General features: G+C 43.8%; 1 long non-coding RNA gene across 5 annotated transcripts; it reads left to right on the top strand.

Moving 5' to 3' along the window:
* The first annotated feature begins 3,486 nt into the window (after positions 1–3,486).
* Positions 3,487–24,112, top strand: LOC109869493 (uncharacterized). Of its 5 annotated transcripts, none has more exons than XR_004205301.1 (8): positions 3,487–3,584; positions 8,576–8,652; positions 8,744–9,065; positions 9,098–10,414; positions 12,207–12,330; positions 12,560–12,793; positions 12,966–13,095; positions 20,564–24,112. It is a non-coding gene; the product is annotated as an uncharacterized LOC109869493 (long non-coding RNA). The 5 variants fall into 5 exon arrangements; XR_004205300.1 differs by having other exon boundaries at positions 8,744–9,787; positions 10,329–10,414; XR_004205299.1 differs by having other exon boundaries at positions 8,744–10,414; positions 20,564–20,791; positions 20,976–24,112.
* The last annotated feature ends 100 nt before the right edge of the window (positions 24,113–24,212 follow it).

Genomic DNA, 24,212 nt, shown 5'->3' with positions numbered 1-24,212 from the left:
ACTTGTAGGACTATCCAGACACTTGTAGCATTCCAGACACTTGTAGCATTCCAGACACTTGTAGCATTCCAGACACTTGTAGCATTCCAGACACTTGTAGCATTCCAGACACTTGTAGCATTCCAATCTAGAGGCGGGAAAAAAACCGCACACCTATTTAGGCGAGGTGCTGGCTAGCGGAATAGAACACTTGAAAAATGTAAGGAGAGCAGCGCACTCTAGGAGCTCGGATGCAATAATGTAATAACCTAATAACCAGCGTTTCCACAGACAAGCTGTCTTCATCAGGGTTCATCCAGACACCTGTAGCAGAATTATTATTCCAAGGCCTATTGAAGGTGTTCTGGTGGTTTTGTGGTGGTCCAACGGGCCTATTGAAGGTGTTCTGGTGGTTTTGTGGTGGTCCAACGGGCCTATTGAAGGTGTTCTGGTGGTTTTGTGGTGGTCCAACGGGCCTATTGAAGGTGTTCTGGTGGTTTTGTGGTGGTCCAACGGGCCTATTAAGACGCTTTGTTGGATGTTCCTTCATTTTGGCCATGTTACCTGTACACCATAGACTAGGCCTACATGGAGATGTTTCTATCTAGCACAGTGACTGATCATTATCAAGGAAAATACAAAAGCACATTGCTGAAGATGCTCTTAAAGGCCCAGTGCAGTCAAAAACTTGATGTTGCTGTGTTATATATATATACACACGCACTGCTCAAAAAAATAAAGGGAACACATAAACAACACAATGTAACTCCAAGTCAATCACACTTCTGTGAAATCAAACTGTCCACTTAGGAAGCAACACTGATTGACAATAAATTTCACATGCTCTTGTGCAAATGGAATAGACAACAGGTGGAAATTATAGGCAATTAGCAAGACACCCCCAATAAAGGAGTGGTTCTGCAGGTGGTGACCACAGACCACTTCTCAGTTCCTATGCTTCCTGGCTGATGTTTTGGTCACTTTTGAATGCTGGCGGTGCTTTCACTCTAGTGGTAGCATGAGATGGAGTCTGCAACCCACACAAGTGGGTCAGATAGTGCAGCTCATCCAGGATGGCACATCAATGCGAGCTGTGGCAAGAAGGTTTGCTGTGTCTGTCAGCGTTGTGTCCAGAGCATGGAGGCGCTACCAGGAGACAGGCCAGTACATCAGGAGACGTGGAGGAGGCCGTAGGAGGGCAACAACCCAGCAGCAGGACCGCTACCTCTGCCTTTGTGCAAGGAGGAGCACTGCCAGAGCCCTGCAAAATGACCTCCAGCAGGTCACAAAATGCATGTGTCTGCTCAAACGGTCAGACTCCATGAGGGTGGTATGAGGGCACGACGTCCACAGGTGGGGGTTGGGCTTACAGCCCAACACCGTGCAGGACGTTTGGCATTTGCCAGAGAACACCAAGATTGGCAAATTCGCCACTGGCGCCCTGTGCTCTTCACAGATGAAAGCAGGTTCACACTGAGCACGTGACAGAGTCTGGAGATGCCGTGGAGAACGTTCTGCTGCCTGCAACATGTGGGGTGGCATTTCTTTGGGGGGCCGCATAGCCCTCCATGTGCTCGCCAGAGGTAGCCTGACTGCCATTCGGTACCGAGATGAGATCCTCAGACCCCTTGTGAGACCATATGCTGGTGCGGTTGGCCCTGGGTTCCTCCTAATGCAAGACAATGCTAGACCTCATGTGGCTGGAGTGTGTCAACAGTTCCTGCAAGAGGAAGGCATTGATGCTATGGACTGGCACGCCTGTTCCCCAGACCTGAATCCAATTGAGCACATCTGGGACACCATGTCTCGCTCCATCAACCAACACCACGTTGCACCACAGACTGTCCAGGAGTTGGCGGATGCTTTAGTCCAGGTCTGGGAGGAGATCCCTCAGGAGACCATCCACCACCTCATCAGGAGCATGCCCAGGCATTGTAGGGAGGTCATACAGGCACGTGGAGGCCACACACACTACTGAGCCTCATTTTGACTTGTTTTAAGGACATTACATCAAAGTTGAATCAGCCTGTAGTGTGGTTTTCCACTTTAATTTTGAGTGTGACTCCAAATCCAGACCTCCATGGGTTGATCAATTTGATTTCCATTGATCATTTGTGTGTAATTTTGTTGTCAGCACATTCAACTATGTAAAGAAAAAAGTATTTAATAAGAATATTTCATTCATTCAGATCTAGGATGTGTTATTTTCGTGTTCCCTTTATTTTTTTTGAGCAGTGTATATATTTCCACAATATGATGTTGGAATAACTGTGAAATTGTGAAAATTATGATAATGCCCTTTTAGTGTAAAAGCTGTTTGAAAAGACCACCTGAAATTACTGCCTGTTTTGGTGGGAAGGAGTTTTGGCCTTCCACGATGACATCACCATATGGTAAATTAGTTAATAGACCAATAAGAAAGAGCGTTCCGAACCTCTCTGCCAATAACAGCTTTCCCCTCCCCACTCCTACAGTTTTTTTCAAAATTCTTGCTAGAGAAATTGCCCTTTGCTAAGAAGCTTTATTTTGTATTTATTTTTTGCCATTGAAATGTAAAACAATCACAGGAAGGAACTTACTTGTTACCTAGAAATGATTTGATGTTGAGGTAACGTTTGCATTGGACCTTTAATAAACTATAATGAGAAGTGGCTGGACATAACATCTACATTATGTATGTACGGAGTTGGTAGCAGTAGCAAGGAGATCTGTTCTCCTAAATTACAGCAATACTGCTCTCTGGTGGACAGATGTTTTATAGCATTTGTTTACGTATAGACCCACATGGTTACATGAACAATGCAAAACACAAGTTCCTCAAATGATGACTACTGCATTTCATACAAAAGAGGACTTAAGTCCTAATCTTCTCGAAGTCCAACATATAGTGTAGGTTCATCACAAAGCCTGTACACTGGGATATTTGACACAAAGGGGAATCAAAATGATACAGAATATATTTGAAAAATACAAACTAAAAAAGCACATGGATCACCATCACTGTGCAGCCTATATTCTCTCTCTCTAAGACAAAAAATAATGCGAGAAACGATTAGAAAACAGAAAAAAAATCTAAATTCTCTCCAAAAAGTTACATTTCATAATAGAAAGAAATCGAACATTTTATGTACACTTCTTGTTCTTGAGCTAGGAGGCAGTTTTATTTCAACTTTGCACATTTTTCCATTGTAAATCTACCATTCCAGTGTTTTACTTGCTATATTGTATTTACTTTGCCACCATGGCCTTGTTTTGCCTTTACCTCCCTTATCTCACCTCATTTGCTCACATCGTATATAGACTTGTTTATACTGTATTATTGACTGTATGTTTGTTTTACTCCATGTGTAACTCTGTGTCGTTGTATGTGTCGAACTGCTTTGCTTTATCTTGGCCAGGTCGCAATTGTAAATGAGAACTTGTTCTCAACTTGCATACCTGGTTAAATAAAGGTAAAATAAATAAATAAATAAAATAGTGCAAATGCATTAGTTATCTGCTTCGTAACAGTGACCTTGCTCTGCCAGACAACATACGCTGTCCATAGAGGCCCGAGAAGCACGTTGCTCGAAGGAGCAAAAGAAGAAACAACTGCGGAGCGCAAGGTAAACGTCTATCTAGCTTCTTTGTAAAGAACACAGTGTATTTAAATGTAGCCGTATAATTTACATGTAAAACTAAAATGTAAAAGGTTTTGGTGGCGGTAATGATGTGACGCTTCTGTGGATATGAAACTTGCCTGCAAGCGTGCGGGATGATGTCCGTCTCGTCTTGGTAACGTTAGCTAATATTCGCTAGCTACTGCAAAATAATTTGTTTAGGGAAAAGTTTCGAAACTCAAGTGAAGTATAGTATCTAATTGTATTTATTTGATTTGCTGCATAAGTGAAGTTAAATTTCTGTGTTCTCAGACTGTGGTTACGGGGGCCCCGGGAAAGGAAACCACTGATTGACAGTGGCTGCATCCTATGAAACGTCTGTATCGACATTCCGTCATAAATTGTAAACAATCATTCATTCGATATCGGCGGAAGTTGCTATGAGTAGAACACGGAAGCGAACTTTTCTTTTTACAGTGTTAAATTATGGTTTTCACTGTTTTAACACAATTACGTTAACAGATTAGAACACGTGCATCTGTTAGATAAAGCTTTTGGAAGTTTGTGAGGAAAGTGTTATTTGTCAAGGAATAATTGTGCAGGCATTCTGACGTCGCACGCACGTTTCATCCGCGGGCGAACTGGATTCAGATAATTACTGTACATTAATCGCATGTCATGTTTTTGACAGCACCGGTTTTAATATGTCTATAGGTTTAATGTAATGTCACTGTTAGTGCGCTGTTTACTTTAAATCAGAAACTGTGTTAGCGCTTCTGAGAATGTAAACAAGATCGAGTCACTTTTGTCCGACTTCTATCACTGTCACTAGCTAGGTTTCCATCCAATTGCCTACATATGTTCATGTGAATATACATATGGATTCGCTGTGGATAAAAACAAAATCAGTGTGTGTTAACGTAGTGCACACAATGTACCTTTTCGCTTCCATTTTCAGGTGCCGAATAAAATAAAACAAAATGCAATGTGTTTCCATTGCATTTTAAACCTGACCGTTTTGTCAAAAACTGTTGCGTTAAATAGCAAATGTGTTTGCTCTGGTCTTGGTACGTGCGCTCTAGCCAACAGCTCGCATATACTGTCGTGGCCAAAAAATTTGAGAATGACACAAATATTAATTTTCACAAAGTTTGGTGCTTCAGTGTCTTTAGATATTTTTGTCAGATATTACTATGGAATACTGAAGTATAATTACAAGCATTTCATAAGTGTCAAAGGCTTTTATTGACAATTACATGAAGTTGATGCAAAGAGTCAATATTTGCAGTGTTGACCCTTTTTTCAAGACCTCTGCAACCCGCCCTGTCATGCTGTCAATTAACTTCTGGGCCACATCCTGACTGATGGCAGCCCATTCTTGCATAATCAATACTTGGAGTTTGTCAGAATTTGTGGGTTTTAGTTTGTCCACCCACCTCTTGAGGATTGACCACATTTCCCAATGGGATTAAGGTCTGGGGAGTTTCCTGGCCATGGAACCAAAATATTAATGTTTTGTTCCCCGAGCCACTTAGTTATCACTTTTGCCTTATGGCAAGGTGCTCCAACATGTTGGAAAAGGCATTGTTCATCGCCAAACTGTTCCTGGATGGTTGGGAGAAGTTGCTCTCGGAGGAGGTGTTGGTACCATTCTTTATTCATGTCTGTGTTCTTAGGCCAAATTGTGAGTGAGCCCACTCCCTTGGCTGAAGCAACCCCACACATGAATGGTCTCAGGATGCTTTACTGTTGGCATGACACAGGATTGATGGTAGCGCTCACTTTGTCTTCTCTGGGACAAGCTTTTTTCAGGATGATTCCAAGCACCACCCTCATTTTGAAGCTTCCAGACTGTTATTCGAACTCAATCAGCATGACAGAGTGATCTCCAGCCTTGTCCTCGTCAACAGCCACACCTGTGTTAATGAGAGAATCACTGACATGTCAGCTGGTCCTTTTGTGGCAGGGCTGAAATGCAATGCAGGGGATTCAGTTCATTTGCATGGCAAAGAGGGACTTTGCAATTAATTGCAATTCATCTGATCACTCTTCATAACATTCTGGAGTATATGCAAATTGCCATCGTACAAACTGAGGCAGCAAACTTTGTGAAAATTAATATTTGTGTCATTCTCAAAACTTTTGGCCACGACTGTACAGTGCTGGTAGGCTAGTCTACATGATGAGATTATTAGGGATAAGAGAGAAAATATTTGTATTTGTCAAATGACAATCAAGCCTCGGTCATCATGTCACCAGAATAAGACCCGCGATATTTATTGGAAAGGAGCATCAAGATCACCATGCACTTTCACCACCCTGTGAAATTATCATCATTTATTTAATCTGTAGTCTATTAAACGGAATGGTTTCCCAGTCATAGTGGGACCACACACCATAGTATCGTGTGACTCCCAAGTGTACTTCTATATGATGGTTATTATATCAGTATTTGCGCATAAAGGCGTTTCCACCACTTTTTCTCGCGTAATTAATGTTAGACACAAAAATATCCCGCCATGTCGAACGAACAAATGATCTGTCGGCATTTCTAACATTTTACTGAAACTGTTTCCATATTTCCATAACAGCTGTAGTGATTTGTTTATATTTTTATGTGAGGTATGACTTTGCTAGCATAAAAACAGTATGGAAACATTGTTAGTAACCAGGTTTCCATCCAACATTTTATGCGAGTAAGGTACATGTCGGATAAAACATTTCATGACAGGCCTGATGGAAACAGAACATTTGTCGACAAACTGTCCAAATGTCGACAAAACGAAATACTCTAGACAAGGTGGAATATTTTTGTCTGTAAAATTAATTAAGTGAGACATGTTGGTGGAAACGCTTTTACGCGCAAATATAGATTAAATATCCATCATATCGAAGTCACGCGACATGTTATGTGGTCTTCCCACTACGAACAGTCGGGAAAGCACGCTGTTCATTAGGGTACAGATTAAATCAATTCTGATAACTTCACTGGGTGGTGAAAGTGCAAGGTTATGAGCTCAATTGATGCTCATCTCCAATAAATATCGAGGGGCTTATTCTGGTGACATGATCATCGATGCTTGGCGGTCGTTGGACAACTAAAAATAATATTGTCCATAATAATCTCTTCATGTAGGCTGGCCTACCCACACTCGCTATATAGCGCAACATTTTTTTGTGAGACAACGATCAGTAGAGTTGAAAATGTGATGGTAACCCATTTAACTTTTTTTTTTTTAACGTTTTTATTCAGTACTCGGGAATTTAACCGCAAATACGATGTATGTGCTCTACCTCATCATACACAGCTTTTTAACTGCAATAAGTCAGTTTGATGGAAACACATCTCTGGTGGGAAAATGTGCATATTGTATTTGTGTACATTTTTTAATATCTGCATGAAGGACTGTCGCCAATTTGATGTAAACCTAGCTAATGAGGGGATTCGATTAAAGTGGCCCGGGTAGGCATAGTTTGCACCGGGTGAAAAGTGATTGCATTCGTTTTGGAACTTGCAGGCCTCCCGGGTATGAGCCAAGTGCCCAGTTCTGGCCGACCAGGTTTCAAATCCAATTTTATTGGTCACATACACATGGTTAGCAGATGTTAATGCGAGTATAGCTAAATGCTTGTGCTTCTAGTTCTGACTGCAGTAATATCTAACAAGAAATCTAACAATTCCACAACAACTACCTTATATACACAAATGCAAAGGGATGGAATACGATTGTGTACATATAAATATATTGATGAGCAATGGCCGAGCGGCATAGGCAAGATGCAATAGATGGTATAGAACACTATATACATATGAGATGAGTAATGTAAGATATGTAAACATTATTAAAGGGGCATTATTTAAAGTGACTAGTGATCCATTTATTAAAGTGGCCAATGATTTGAGTCAGAATGTTGGCAGCAGCCTCTGTGTTAGAGATTGTTGTTTAACAGTCTGATGGCCTTGAGATAGAAGCTGTTTCTCAGTCTCTCGGTCCCTGCTTTGATGCACCTGTACTGAACTCGCTTTCTGGATGGTAGCGGGGTGAACAGGCAGTGGCTCAGGTGGTTGTTGTCCTTGATGATCTTTTTGGCCTTCCTGTAACATCGGGTGGTGTAGGTGTCCTGGAGGGCAGGTAGTTTGCCCCCGGTGATGCGTTGTCCAGACCTCACTACCCTCTGGAGAGCCTTGCGGTTGATGGCGGTGCGGTTGCTTCTTCACCACACTGTCTGTGTGGATGGACAATTTCAGTCTGTCCATGATGTGTACGCCGAGGAACTTAACATTCCACCTTCTCCAATGAACTAAATGACGGGCCGCCCCCACTAGATTCCACAGCTACAAAGTCAAAAAATATTCCCGTTTGGTCTTCATTTAAGGTTAGGCATAAGGTTAGCAGTGTGGTTAAGGTGAGGTTTAAACTCAGATTTTAAGATGCATTATAGAAAAGGGCAGGGTTTAGCTATAATTATGTCACAAATTCATAAAATTCCATGTGAATTTACAATGTAGATGGTCTACATATAATTTATGCTGCTGGTGTTCTTGCTTTTCACGAGAGTGGTATGTGTAGCTAGTTGTTGTCCAATCACAAGTCTTTAAAACGGGCACTAGGCTACAGTAAGGGGATTCAATTAATCCGTGTAGGAGTACAGTGGTTCTTCCTTGAACAGTTTTGAGTTTAACCACTGTAGTTCGCACTAGGTGAAAAGTGATTGCCTTTGATCTGAAATCAGGCTGCCTCCCGGGCGAGAGCCAGCTGCTCCGCTCAATCCAACGGCAAAGTTGGCTCAAAACAAAGTGACGTAATTAAGCATGTAGTGTGGGTGCCCTGGTTCACCTGGTGTGCGAGGTTGTGGAGGTGGGGGAGGTCCCCTGCTGGAATCATCCCCGGAAATAGAGGGGTGTTACCCGGGTGGTGAGTAAGGGTTTCTATGGCAGAAAAATCCCTGTACATTGGGTCAACATTCTGACCGTGTCTGTTTTTCTCTCTCTTCAGCTTCCTATACTGTGAAGTTTTTCGATGGAGCAGTCAAGACCATTAAGCCAACCAAAGTAAAGCCATATAAGCTAGAGGTGAGAGCTCCATATGACTGTTGGTTCACACTAGTGTAGAAGATGGTTGCTCGGGTTATCTTAATGTTTTAAATGTTGTCTTGTGTGATAGAATGTGAAGGCCCAGGAGAGAGACATAACTCAAGGTGAGCAGAGCAATGGGAAAGGTGAAGCCAAGGTGAGCAGAGCATTGGGAAAGGTGAAGCCATGGTGAGCAGAGCATTGGGAAAGGTGAAGCCAAGGTGAGCAGAGCATTGGGAAAGGTGAAGCCAAGGTGAGCAGAGCATTGGGAAAGGTGAAGCCAAGGTGAGCAGAGCATTGGGAAAGGTGAAGCCAAGGTGAGCAGAGCAATGGGAAAGGTGAAGCCAAGGTGAGCAGAGCATTGGGAAAGGTGAAGCCAAGGTGAGCAGAGCATTGGGAAAGGTGAAGCCAAGGTGAGCAGAGCATTGGGAAAGGTGAAGCCAAGGTGAGCAGAGCAATGAGAAAGGTGAAGCCAAGGTGAACGGGAAAGCAGAGAGTTACAAATCCAAAAAAGGATCTTCAGACCTGGAGGAAGAAGAGAGTAGGATTGATGAAGAGGAGAAAACGCGGAATGGCAACATTGAGAACAGTGGACAGAATGGGAACCTGAACGGCGAAGAGGGGGAGACGGGAGCAGGAGAACTAGGCCAGGAAGGTGTTGGGGAACAGACTGAAGAGCCACAAGCCAAGAAAGATGGGCTGGCTGTCCAAGCTGAAAGGAAAGATGGGAAGGTTGTCCAAGCTGAAAGGAAAGATGGGAAGGTTGTCCAAGCTGAAAGGAAAGATGGGAAGGTTGTCCAAGCTGAAAGGAAAGATGGGAAGGTTGTCCAAGCTGAAAGGAAAGATGGGAAGGTTGTCCAAGCTGAAAGGAAAGATGGGCTGGCTGTCCAAACTGAAAGGGAAGATGGAAAGGTTGTCCAAACTGAAAGGGAAGATGGGAAGGTTGTCCAAACTGAAAGGGAAGATGGGAAGGTTGTCCAAACTGAAAGGGAAGATGGAAAGGTTGTCCAAACTGAAAGGGAAGATGTGAATGTAGGTGGGGAGTGTGTGATGAGCAGTAACCAAAGGCAGGAGGAGAAAGAGAGGGATGTTTCTGGACAGAGTTCCCCGCTGAACTGGTACCGACCTTCTGAAGGTATGTAGGTTAGTGTAAGGCCTCGATCACACAAACGGCGTCATTGCATTTTGGTACACCAGAAGTACATTAATTTCCAATGAAACGCTACGTTTGCCTTGCAGCATTGCGTTGCAGAGGCAGTTGCAATGCGTTCGGTGTGGTGCATACGTTGGATTTATCGCATATATGCATCAAACTGTATGCCTAGACAGCTTGACAGAAATGGTAGCAGAAGGTAAACTTTTGTTGCACACAGGTGCTGTGTACCGTTTTGCACAATGACGCTATCGGTGTGATCAAGGCGTAAGGCTTTGACAGTGGAACAATGAAAAACCGCTGTAGAATCATCAGGTTGAAATAGAACATTTCCCATGGTTGTGCTCGTGTCCGAACTGGAGAAGAAAGATGGAAGCTTGGCTTATAGCTTTGCTTGGTAAATTGAATTGTGGCTTAATAAAGCATGTTAGGACAGATTCTGTAGCTTGATAGATAAGTGGAAGAAGTCAAGGGGAGAATGTCTGCTGAGTCACACTGAACTTTCACTTTTTATCGTTTACAGAAAGTTAACACGAACTGAGGAAGAGGATGGTGTGTCTCTTGGACAGAGGCCACCGCCAAAGAGGGATAGGTCAGACACAAGCAAAGGTCTGTATCTTAATAGATTATTTTATTAGTCAGATGCACAGGGTCGCAGACATGGGCGCAACTTTGGTTTTAGAAGTGGGAGGGACATAACTTGTTTTATTTTTTTATCCAATCGGATAAACACACCAATCAGCCTACTTACCCGCCGAGAGGCATCCGCATGGTCCTAAAGCACTCCGTTGCCTCGTTTTGTATCACATTCCAATTATAAAACTGGGGGGAACACTAATGCAATGTCAGAATGTGCACGGCCAGTGAAAGTTGCGCCCCTGGTCACAGATGTATTTGCAGGGTTCAGTGAAATTCTTAAGCTTTGAACTCCAACAGTGCAGGTCAAAGAGAAGTGAATGAAACAATAATTAAAATTATAATATATATACATATTTACAACTGCAACGATGATAAATGTCCATGGGGGGGATTATTATACATTTGTATTTAACCTTTATTTAACTAGGCAAGTCCCTTAAGAACAAATTCTTATTTACAATGACGGCCTACCATAAGGCAAAAGGCCTCCTGTGGGGATGGGGGTTGGGATTAAAAATATAGTACCAAACACACATCACGACAAGAAAGACAACACAACACTACATAAAGAGAGAGCTAAGACAACAACATAGCATGGTAGTAACACCATATTACAACATGGTAGCAACACAAAACATGGTACAAACATTAATGGGCACAGACAACAGCACTATGGGCAAGAAGGTAGAGACTGCAATACATCACTCAAAGCGGCCACAACTGTCAGTAAGAGTGTCCATGATTCAGTCTATGAATGAAGAGATTGAGATAAAACTGTCCAGTTTGAGTGTTTGTTGCAGCTCGTTACAGCGAACTGAAAAGAGGAGCGACCCAGGTGCTTTGGGGACCTTTAACAGAATGTGACTGGCAGAACGGGTGTTGTATGTGGAGGATGAGGGCTGCAGTAGATATCTCAGATAGGCCTAAGAGAGTTTTATAAATATGTATCAACCAGTGGGTCTTGAGACGGGTATACAGAGATGACCAGTTTACTGTATCATCTGCATATAAGACTGTATCATCTGCATATAAATGAATGTGAGAGCTTCCTACTGCCTGAGCTATGTTGTTGATGTAAATTGGGGAAGAGCGTGTGGCCTAGAATTTCTGGGGGGACCAGACTTTTTGACTGTTTAATGACATTGAAAGCTCTGTTTGTTCTTTGTTTATAACTCCTTCCTCTCTGCCTTCCCCTTCCTCTCTGACTTACCCTTCCTCTCTGCCTTCCCCTTCCTCTCTGCCTTCCCCTTCCTCTCTGCCTACCCCTTCCTCTCTGCCTTCCCCCTTCTTCTCTGCCTTCCCCCTCCTCTCTGCCTTCCCCTTCCTCTCTGCCTTCCCCCTTCCTCTCTGCCTTCCCCTTCCTCTCTGCCTTCCCCTTCTTCTCTCCCTTCCTCTCTGCCTTCCCCTTCTTCTCTGCCTTCCCCTTCCTCTCTGCCTTCCCCCTTCCTCTCTGCCTTCCCCCTTCCTCTCTGCCTTCCCCCTTCCTCTCTGCCTTCCCCCTTCCTCTCTGCCTTCCCCCTCCTCTCTGCCTTCCCCTTCCTCTCTGCCTTCCCCTTCCTCTCTGCCTTCCCCCTTCCTCTCTGCCTTCCCCCTTCCTCTCTGTCTTCCCCTTCTTCTCTGCCTTCCCCCTCCTCTCTGCCTTCCCCCTCCTCTCTGCCTTCCCCTTCTTCTCTGCCTACCCCTTCCTCTCTGCCTTCCCCTTCCTCTCTGCCTTCCCCTTCCTCTCTGCCTTCCCCTTCCTCTCTGCCTTCCCCTTCTCCAGACAGAAGCAACTCATCCCAGTCTCAGAAGCAAGTTAGATCAGATTCCGTCCCAAGCGTTAACCCCAGACCAGACAAACACCCAGGCATCCACAGAGGCCAGCATCGAAGCCCAATCAGAGATAGGTAAATGAGATGCTCATAATATTTAGAGCCAATAAGAGTTTTTAGGAGCATTCATAAGCTGTCCTATCACCACACACACACACACACACACACACACACACACACACACACACACACACACACACACACACACACACACACACACACACACACACACACACACACACACACACACACACACACACACAGTTCCATTAATTACATGTTGTTCCTTTTATCTCTATCTTAGTGTATAGAGTCATCAAAAAACCAGCCACTTCCAATCCTCTCCATTGAACTGGACCACATCCCCTTCAAGTGCAAGGCTCCTGGCTGCCTGAAGTCCTTCCGGAAGACCTCTCTCCAGCACTACCCCACGCCTCCGAACACGCCTCTGAGTGCAGCGTGCAGACCCGGGCATCAGAGAAGCAGGTTGGCTTTCAGGATACGCCTAGGAGGAGAAGCACCATGTCAGGCTCTATACGTGAGTAGTGTCACTCCAGCCCAGGGATCACCTGAGCTAAACCCAACCTCTCTGTCACATTATTATCTGGACCAGTTGTTGTATACAGTCGGTGCTGTTATATACATGCATGGACAATAATTCAATCAAATCCGAATGAAATCTTCTATTGCAATGCTCTGCTGTATTATAGACTCACCCCTGGGTGACAGACAGGCTGCCATCTGAGTTAACCGTCATCGTCGGAGATCACTGAGTGAGAGAAGGAAGTAGAACCAGCAAACCAACAGCGGACCCCAATGATGAAAGAGTCAGTGAAACAGGTGATTGACATTTTACACACATTTCACCATCGTTCTGGACTGAGAATATCAACTTGGGTCTTGAACTCTTTTATACACTGAGTGTACAAAACATTAAGAACACTGGCTCTTTCAATGACAGACTGACCAGGTGAATCCAGGTGAAAGCTATGATCCCTTATTGATGTCACCTGTTAAATCCACTTCAATCAGTGTAGGTGAAGTGGAGGAGACGTGTTAAAGAAGGATTTTTAAGCCTTGAGACAGTTGAGACATGGATTGTGTATGTGTGCCATTCAGAGGGTGAATGGGCAAGACAAAAGATTGAAGTGCCTTTTGAACAGGGCATGGTTGTAGGTGCAACCGTTTTCTGTCAAGAACTAGTGTTGTCACAATAACCAAAATGTTACAAATGATACGATACCAGGCCAAGTAGCACGATACCAAGTAGGATCGTGACACCACGGGATTAAATAATCAGTGACCTAGCATCCTGTTTTCCCTGTCCACCGGACACATGTTCACGTTGTCTAAACGTTCTCCAAAAAAACATGTCACTGAAATTCACACTTCTATTCAATACAACACATTGAATTGAACATCACACTGTTCAGTGTATAATATAAAACTGCATAGAATGGCTGATTTTGCTCATATTTGTAAAGGCCCAGCTGTGATTTGATTGGAGGAATGGCAGGAAGTATACATATATACATGCATAATGATCTGTATGTCATTGTGCATAATGATCTGTATGTCATTGTGCATAATGATCTGTATGTCATTGTGCATAATGCTCTGTATGTCATTGTACATAATGATCTGTATGTCATTGTGCATAATGATCTGTATGTCATTGTGCATAATGCTCTGTATGTCATTGTACATAATGATCTGTATGTCATTGTACATAATGATCTGTATGTCATTGTGCATAATGATATGTGTGTCATTGTGCATAATGATCTGTATGTCATTGTGCATAATGATCTGTATGTCATTGTGCATAATGATCTGTATGTCATTGTGCATAATGATCTGTATGTCATTGTGTCAGTCAGGGGAAACACTACATAATGATATGTATGTCATTGTGTCCGTTAGGGGACAACGCTACATAATGACCTGTATGTCATTGTGTCAGTCAGGGGAAACACTACATAATGATATGTATGTCATTGTGTCCGTTAGGGGACAACGCTACATAATGATCTGTATGTCATTGTGTCAGTCAGGGGAAACACTACATAATGATCTGTATGTCATTGTGTCCGTTAGGGGACAACGCTACATAATGACCTGTATGTCATTGTATCAGTCAGGGGAAACACTACATAATGATATGTATGTCATTGTGTCCGTTAGGGGACAACGCTACATAATGACCTGTATGTCATTGTGTCAGTCAGGGGAAACACTACATAATGATCTGTATGTCATTGTGTCGGTCAGGGGAAACGCTACATAATGATCTGTATGTCATTGTGTCAGTCAGGGGACAACGCTACATAATGATCTGTATGTCATTGTGTCAGTTAGGGGACAACGCTACATAATGATCTGTATGTCATTGTGTCAGTCAGGGGACAACGCTACATAATGATCTGTATGTCATTGTGTCAGTCAGGGGACAACGCTACATAATGATCTGTATGTCATTGTGTCAGTTAGGGGACAACGCTACATAATGATCTGTATGTCATTGTGTCAGTTAGGGGACAACGCTACATAATGATCTGTATGTCATTGTGCATAATGATCTGTATGTCATTGTGTCAGTCAAGGGAAACGCTACATAATGATCTGTATGTCATTGTGTCAGTCAGGGGACAACGCTACATAATGACCTGTATGTCATTGTGTCAGTTAGGGGACAACGCTACATAATGATCTGTATGTCATTGTGTCAGTCAAGGGGACAACGCTACATAATGATCTGTATGTCATTGTGTCAGTTAGGGGACAACGCTACATAATGATCTGTATGTCATTGTGTCAGTCAAGGGGAAAGCACAACCATTTTCTCTCACTCTCTCACACAAACTTTTAAAACGTTAGGCACCAAACAGAATGTAAGAAAGAAATTGATGTTTGATATAGTTTACTTACATCCTACCTATATGAATTCTACCCTTTTGAAACACATCTCATGAGTAGCAGATCATTTTCCTTTCTTCCTGGGCCAATCAGATGTGCTTAGACCTACTGTCAACTTACCAGGTTGTTAGCTAGCTTGGTAACATGACTGAACAACATTTTGTTATCCAACCAATAATTAGCCACTCGTTTAAAACGGCCCGTAACATGGTTTGTGAAATTATATAAAATGTGTGTGAATCCCCCCCCCCCCCCCCCGAAAAAAAGACCTCTGGTAACATGGATCATATTATATAACTGTTCAGGCTAGAGACAAGACCTCTGGTAACATGGATCATATTATATAACTGTTCAGACTAGAGACAAGTAGTTTTCTTTGCTGCATGTTGAGAAGCAGTGCTCCACGTTCTCTCTCTGACACTCCGAGGCTGCATGTTGAGAAGCAGTGCTCCACGTTCCCTCTCTGACACCCCGAGGCTGCATGTTGAGAAGCAGTGCTCCACGTTCCCTCTCTGACACTCCGAGGCTGCATGTTGAGAAGCAGTGCTCCACGTTCCCTCTCTGACACTCCGAGGCTGCATGTTGAGAAGCAGTGCTCCACGTTCCCTCTCTGACACTCCGAGGCTGCATGTTGAGAAGCAGTGCTCCACGTTCCCTCTCTGACACCCCCCGAGGTTGCATGTTGAGAAGCAGTGCTCCACGTTCCCTCTCTGACACCCCCTGAGGCTGCATGTTGAGAAGCAGTGCTCCACGTTCCCTCTCTGACACTCCGAGGCTGCATGTTGAGAAGCAGTGCTCCACGTTTCCTCTCTGACACCCCCCGAGGCTGCATGTTGAGAAGCAGTGCTCCACGTTCCCTCTCTGACACTCCGAGGCTGCATGACAGTGAACTTGCAAAGTCTACTCAGACTGGTCTGTGCTCTTGGCTATAACAGGCGATGAAATTATACAACGTATCAAAATTGCTCGCTTTGTGCACTGCTCCATTGTAACAAATGTACACATCTAACAACAGAAGGCCCATCAGGGTCTGAGTCTGCATCCCCGCTGATGGAGAAGCAGCTGAGTGAGGGCTGCTAGGGAATGCTGAGAGAAGCAGCTGAGTGAGGGCTGCTAGGGAATGCTGAGAGAAGCAGGTGAGTGAGGGCTGGTAGGGAAGGCTGAGAGAAGCAGGTGAGTGAGGGCTGCTAGGGAAGGCTGAGAGAAGCAGGTGAGTGAGGGCTGCTAGGGAAGGCTGAGAGAAGCAGCTGAATGAGGGCTGGTAGGGAAGTCTGAGAGAAGCAGCTGAGTGAGGGCTGGTAGGGAATGCTGAGAGAAGCAGGTGAGTGAGGGCTGGTAGGGAAGGCTGAGAGAAGCAGCTGAATGAGGGCTGGTAGGGGATTGTCACGACTTCTGCCGAAGTTGGTCCCTCTCCTTGTTCGGGCGGCGTTCGGCGGTCGTCGTCACCGGTTTTCTAGTTGCCACCGATCCACGTTTTCTTTTTCCATTTGTTTTGTCTTCATTGTACACACCTGATTTCCATTTCTTAGTTATTGGTCCCTATTTAACCCTCTGGTTTCCCCATTGGTTTTGTGCGTGTTTGTTGCGTGTTAAGCTGTCGCGTTTGTTTGTGAGTTGAGTTTGTTTCCCTACGTGGAATATTTTGTTGTTTTGTTGAGTAAAGACCTTTATTTCTCATTTCCGGTGTCCTGCGCCTGACTTCGTCCCACCTGCTGCACATTGACTCTTGACAGGGATGCTGAGAGAAGCAGGTTAGTGAGGGCTGGTAGGGGATACTGAGAGAAGCAGGTGAGTGAGGGCTGGTAGGGAAGGCTGAGAGAAGCAGGTTAGTGAGGGCTGGTAGGGGATGCTGAGAGAAGCAGGTGAGTGAGGGCTGGTAGGGAAGGCTGAGAGAAGCAGGTTAGTGAGGGCTGGTAGGGGATGCTGAGAGAAGCAAGTGAGTGAGGGCTGGTAAGGAATACTGAGAGAAGCAGGTGAGTGAGGGCTGGTAAGGGATGCAGCTGGCTGATTACAGCTGCCACACGTGATATGCACATGAAAGTGAAGTGGATATCATTGGACCTGTGCATACCAGTGGCTAGCGACTAGTGGCTGATGCTTAAATTCAACTTAATTTAAAAACAAAACAGACTTTATATAAGTTGCTCTGGATAAGAGCGTCTGCTAAATGACTAACATTTATGGGACAGTGTGTGTGGTATAGGTCTCACCATCCAGATCCTTCTCGATGAGATCCATCCTGTGTGTGACTTGGTTTTACATGGCCTCAATGTGATCCAACAGGTTGATCTGCCACTGCTAATGCAGCACACAGTCTTTGTCTGGGTCTGGGTTTATGTCTGTGCTGGGCTTCGCCTCTTCAGTCTCTACCTCCCTCCTCACATACTGCTTCTTATACAGGTCCACACACTGGAAACAGAACATGGTTTCTTATACAGGTCCACACCCTGGAAACAAAACAGAACATGGTTTCTTATACAGGTCCACACCCTGGAAACAGAACAGAACATGGTTTCTTATACAGGTCCACACCCTGGAAACAGAACAGAACATGGTTTCTTATACAGGTCCACACCCTGGAAACAGAACAGAACATGACTTCTTATACAGGTCCACACCCTGGAAACAGAACAGAACAGGACTTATTATACAGGTCCACACCCTGGAAACAGAACAGGACTTCTTATACAGGTCCACACCCTGGAAACAGAACATGGCTTCTTATACAGGTCCATACCCTGGAAACAGAACATGGCTTCTTATACAGGTCCACACCCTGGAAACAGAACAGAACATGACTTCTTATACAGGTCCACACCCTGGAAACAGAACAGAACATGACTTCTTATACAGGTCCACACCCTGGAAACAGAACAGAAGATGGCATCCAAGTCAAAGGCAAACAGATTTGTCATGAATCCAGCTACCGTACTTTAGTTTTTAGATATTGTCTCTTCATCACAACTTACACCAATTCTAATGCATATATTGGATATGATGAATGTTGTAACTACTGACACACAATCATCTTCGAGAAGGAGTACGGACCTTGTCTGGTTGTAGGGTAGTGGGGTGAATCTTGGTCAGGTCTTGCAGCAGGGAGCTAGGGTAGAGCTTGGCTCTGTCTGGGTGCAGTGGGCCACCGTAGAGCTGCGCCAGCTCCAGCAGGTCCTCAGTGCTCCTCAGGCTGTCCTGCAGCTCAGAGCCTCCCGGTGTCTCCACCACCAGCCTCTGCTCCACCGCTGGGTAGTACGCCCACGGCTTCTGGTAGAAGTGCTCACTGCTGATATAGGAAGCGTTCGAGTCCTAGAACGAGGTTGGGCTCTTCTGAACCCTGTTGGGCTGCACAGCGTGTGTTGAAATTGACGTTGCACTCAGCGTGTCGCCCACCTCCTCTCTGTCGTTGGCTAGAGGTGAAGGGGCCCTACTGGTCTCCATACTGCAGCTCCTCATCCTGCTTCCAGGACTGGCGCTTCTGATTAGAGTGTTTCTGGGTCCTGTACAGAATGACAGAGAGGGGTGAGAGAGAATTCACATTAATTGAAGATGGATCATTCACGAACCAGTCACACCCCAAATTGTGGAACATGACGTTTTTAGGAAGTATTTGCAGTAACTTTGATGGTACTCACTGGAGGATGCTAATCTTAAGCTGTAGGCCGTTGAGCACGTCGAAGACGTGATGCACGTTGCCCAGGAGTGGTTGATTACTGCCCTTACCACTGTCATCAGACCCAACAATCTTAACCACTAGACTACCTGCTGTCCTTACCACTGTCATCAGACCCAACACTCTTAACCACTAGACTACCTGCTGTCCTTACCACTGTCATCAGACCCAACACTCTTATCCACTAGACTACCTGCTGTCCTTACCACTGTCATCAGACCCAACACTCTTAACCACTAGACTACCTGCTGTCCTTACCACTGTCATCAGACCCAACACTCTTAACCACTAGACTACCTGCTGCCCTTACCACTGTCATAAGACCCAACACTGTTAACCACTAGACTACCTGCTGCCCTTACCACTGTCATCAGACCCAACACTCTTAACCACTAGACTACCTGCTGTCCTTACCACTGTCATCAGACCCAACACTCTTAACCACTAGACTACCTGCTGTCCTTACCACTGTCAGACCCAACACTCTTAACCACTAGACTACCTGCTGTCCTTACCACTGTCATCAGACCCAACACTCTTAACCACTAGACTACCTGCTGTCCTTACCACTGTCATCAGACATAACACTCTTAACCACTAGACTACCTGCTGCCCTTACCACTGTCATCAGACCCAACACTCTTAACCACTAGACTACCTGCTGCCCTTACCACTGTCATCAGACCCAACACTCTTAACCACTAGACTACCTGCTGTCCTTACCACTGTCATCAGACCCAACACTCTTAACCACTAGACTACCTGCTGTCCTTACCACTGTCATCAGACCCAACACTCTTAACCACTAGACTACCTGCTGTCCTTACCACTGTCATCAGACCCAACACTCTTAACCACTAGACTACCTGCTGCCCTTACCACTGTCATCAGACCCAACACTCTTAACCACTAGACTACCTGCTGCCCTTACCACTGTCATCAGACCCAACACTCTTAACCACTAGACTACCTGCTGTCCTTACCACTGTCATCAGACCCAACACTCTTAACCACTAGACTACCTGCTGTCCTTACCACTGTCATCAGACCCAACACTCTTAACCACTAGACTACCTGCTGTCCTTACCACTGTCATCAGACCCAACACTCTTAACCAAGAGACTACCTGCTGTCCTTACCACTGTCATCAGACATAACACTCTTAACCACTAGACTACCTGCTGCCCTTACCACTGTCATCAGACCAAACACTCTTAACCACTAGACTACCTGCTGCCCTTACCACTGTCATCAGACCCAACACTGTTAACCACTAGACTACCTGCTGCCCTTACCACTGTCATCAGACCCAACACTCTTAACCACTAGACTACCTGCTGCCCTTACCACTGTCATCAGACCCAACACTCTTAACCACTAGACTACCTGCTGTCCTTACCACTGTCATCAGACCCAACACTCTTAACCACTAGACTACCTGCTGCCCTTACCACTGTCATCAGACCCAACACTCTTAACCACTAGACTACCTGCCACCTATACCAATGTCTGTTCCATACTACTGTCATCAGACCCTGTGTGGCACAGAGATGATTCATTTTAGAGATACATTTAAATGATCCAGTTGAAGGAAGATACATCCATGTAAAAATGTAAGTATGATGGAACTATTATTTATTCTTACCATGTCTTCCTCACTCGGTCTCTCCCCCTCCTGCTCTTCCTCCCCTTCCTCCTCCTCCTCCTCCTATCCCTCTGCAGTGTTGGAGAGTAGGCTGGACTACACAGGGGAACTGGATCCTCCTGACCCGTTGACCCGATTGCCTCAGCTCAAACATCTCATCAGACAGATGGTCAGAGACCTGGGCACCGTGCATCAGATGTCCCTCTGCTCCTCCAACACATGAGTGCCCCACTGAGTTCATCACTTCACCACAGAGACCTGGCTGGAGCAGGGCGTAGCAAGCAAGACTACAGTACAAATGATGGGTAGGGGAGTTACACAAACTGTCATTAATCAGTTATTATACCAGCAAAACTATTGTAATCAGATTATAGATCCTTTTGAAAAACTACATTACTTCTTGGATTACTTTTCATATCAGAAACAAAAAACATTATGACACCTTTTCAGTTTTCTTAATGACAGTCAATTCAGCATTTTTTTTTAAAGGCGCAAGTTTAAGTTTGTTCCAACTGAGCAAGTCTGACTGGATGTTAGAGACCACTTTGATGACACACCAAATGATGGCCACCAATCAAAGACCACTATGATGACACACCAAATGATGACCACCAATCAGAGACCACTATGATGACACACCAAATGCATTTGAGGGATCTTGTTCTGTCTTCTGTCCAAAAGTAACTGAAAGTAATCAGATTGATAATGAGTTTGGATAATCCAAAAGTTACGTAACTGATTACAATTGTGGACAGGTAACTGTAACGGATTACATTGTTGAAGGTAACATATAGTCCACAACCCTGTGTGTGGGTGACAGGGACAGAGACGTTAACAGGGGATTCCTGAGATACTGTACCTGCTACTACTGACAATTCAGGAATCAACAATATGAAATGTCTGGCAACCTGCATTCCTGCCATGGTGATGAAGGATGGATAGGACAGGCTACTTTTCTGAAATGCAAGAAAAAATAAGAACAGAACATAACCATGTTTAACACGTTTTTAGTTTAGTTTTTATTAATTTGACCATTTAAAAAACAAAAAAACAAGCACACATAAAACTTAAAAGCCATACATGAAACTTGGGTTTTCGATTGTAAGTCAACCCCTCCTAATAATATAGTTCTTGCAATTCAATGTAAAACTTGGTGAATACTTTGTTTTTGCTAACATAAATCATCTATATCCAACAGGGCTTTATGATTGGATGGTTTTGCTGAAAGGTTCAAATAAGGTTCAAATGTAGACCACTGTAGGCTTTTTCTTCTACAGTTCTATTAAATGTTTATATAACATTACACATGTTTGTTCAATGTAAGCACATATGTATCTAATCCTATGTTTCAAATGCATATTTTTGATTAGTGTTTCAATGAAATGTATTTGGATGATGTTTTAAGATCACAAAAAATAAGGGTCACACTTTATTTGGATAGTCCGGATATTCCATCTGTAGATGCTTTACAGATAGTTTGGCCATCTGTTGATAAGCAACTGCTTGCTAAGGTTAGGTTTAGAATAAGGTTAGGGTTGGAGCTAGGGGGTAGCATTAGTAGATGGTTAGTTGAAATGTTACTGATAGTCTGTAGAGTGTCTACAGATGGACAATACAAAAAGTTATACAAAAAAAACAGAAGTCCATTTTTAAAAGGAGGGGAAATATTTTCATATTTGCAAATATTGTCCTGTCTTTTGAATGTCCAGAATGTTCTTGAGAATAGATGGTATCTTTCTATTGTCCTTTTTAATAACAAATGTTTCTTTCCTCATAGATATTGACGTAGTATAGTATACAAAGTTATTTAGAGGACATTGCCAATATTAACACTTTTACAAACGAACTGTATATTTTGTAAATTGTAATACTCTGTTAAGATATTTCTCTTTGATTTAAATATTTAGTTGTGATGTTCGTTTGTTGTTCTTATTTCATGTTTTTCCATGCGGGCACTGTGCTCTTATCCTTTTATATATTGTGATTCAGAATTTAATTTATAATGTTTTTGATTGCATCTTTGTAATCAGTAAGTAATTATATGTATAGCACGTATAGCACGTAGTCCATAGAGTATAGGACTGTGTCACAGTATATTTAGTACTGATATACTCAGTACATTGCCTGTGTATCCTTCCCTGGTGGGTAGAACTAGAGGATGTGTGTGTGTGTGTGTGTGTGTGTGTGTGTGTGTGTGTGTGTGTGTGTGTGTGTGTGTATGTTTTGGCTGGAGAGCAGTGGGGGGAAAGCAGATGGAGCCAGCCCAGCATATGGCCCCACAGTGTGTAGTCAGAAGGCTCTGGAGTCCCTTATGGCAGTGCCACCTCTGCGTTTCCTTGTACCATATCAGGAATATTACTTTGGTTTCTTTCTATTGTGCATTTTCTTAATCTTTGCATGTGAAATGGGTATTTTTATTTATCCTTTATTTAACAAGGCAAGTCAGTTAAGAACAAATTCTTATTTACAATGACGGCCTACCCCGGCCAAACCCTGACGCTGGGCCAATTGTGCGCCGCCCTATGGGACTCCCAATCACAGCTGGTTGTGATACAGCCTGGAATCAAACCAGGGTCTGTAGGGACGCCTCTGCACGGAGATGCAGTGCCTTAGATCACTGCGCCACTCTGGAGCCCCAAATTGACATGCGACTTTGACCTGACCCATTTGAGAATTATTTGTTTTTTTCTTACTGTTTGTTTCAATGGTTAATCATACTTTATACGTCAGCTGCTTGCTAAGGTTAGGTTTAGAATAAGGTTAGGGTTGGAGCTAGGGGGGAGGGTTAGTAGATGGTGTCACTCCCCGCACCAGAACACCAATGTAGGTGCATTTAATTATTATTCCCCAAATTGCAAGCAACATTAGCTTGCTTCTGATGGTATTAGCTATGCAGATACTAAGCATAACTGACAGGGATTCATTAATTTGAAGTACCAGAGATCTATTAAATCTTGCTAGCTACCGAGCGCACTCCCAGTAAGTTATAATCGCAACGAGGTTCACACTGTCTGTTGGTTTCACTGCTTTGCGCATCCTGTCGTCTCTGCCCACCTCGCTGTTTTAGTAAACGCATCAACTCCTCTCATTAAGCTAACTTCCCACATTTTAATTAACAGCCATTTAACCAGAAATGTCAAATTATTGCACATTCTAAAATGTATTTAACTTGAAAAGTCAGTTAAGAACCATTTACAATGACGGCCTACCCTGGCCAAACCCTGACGCTGGGCAAATTGTGTGCCGCCCTATGGGACTCCCAATCATGGCTTGTTGTGATACAGCCTGGAATCAAACCAGGGTCTGTAGTGACCCCTCTAGCACTGAGATGCAGTGCCTTAGACCACTGCGCCACTGGAGCCGCAAATTGATGTTTAATGTGACCCATTTCAGAATGATTTGTTTTCCCTTCCTGTTTGTTTCAATGGTTAATAATATTTTATATTTCAACTGAATGTTGGCAGCGTCAGATTTATCAATGTATGTTTTTTTAATGTAATAGATTTTGTCATGAGAGGACTGAGATTTAGCTTTACCCAGGACCCAACACTGGAATTGTGCTATTTTTGTTTAATAAATAATTATTTAAGATTTCCATGCAAGAAAATAAACCTTTTTATTTATCTAAATTACGCGTTGTCTGTACGTTGTGTTACTCTTCGAACATTATAATTCAGACTAGACGAGCAAGCATATGATATGCGAATTCACGATCTAACATTGCCC

Source organism: Oncorhynchus kisutch, linkage group LG24 (genome assembly GCF_002021735.2).
Source record: "Oncorhynchus kisutch isolate 150728-3 linkage group LG24, Okis_V2, whole genome shotgun sequence".
NCBI classification, from domain to species: Eukaryota; Metazoa; Chordata; class Actinopteri; order Salmoniformes; family Salmonidae; genus Oncorhynchus; species Oncorhynchus kisutch.
Note: the sequence above shows the minus strand (reverse complement) of the source record. Positions and strands in the feature narration are given on the sequence as shown.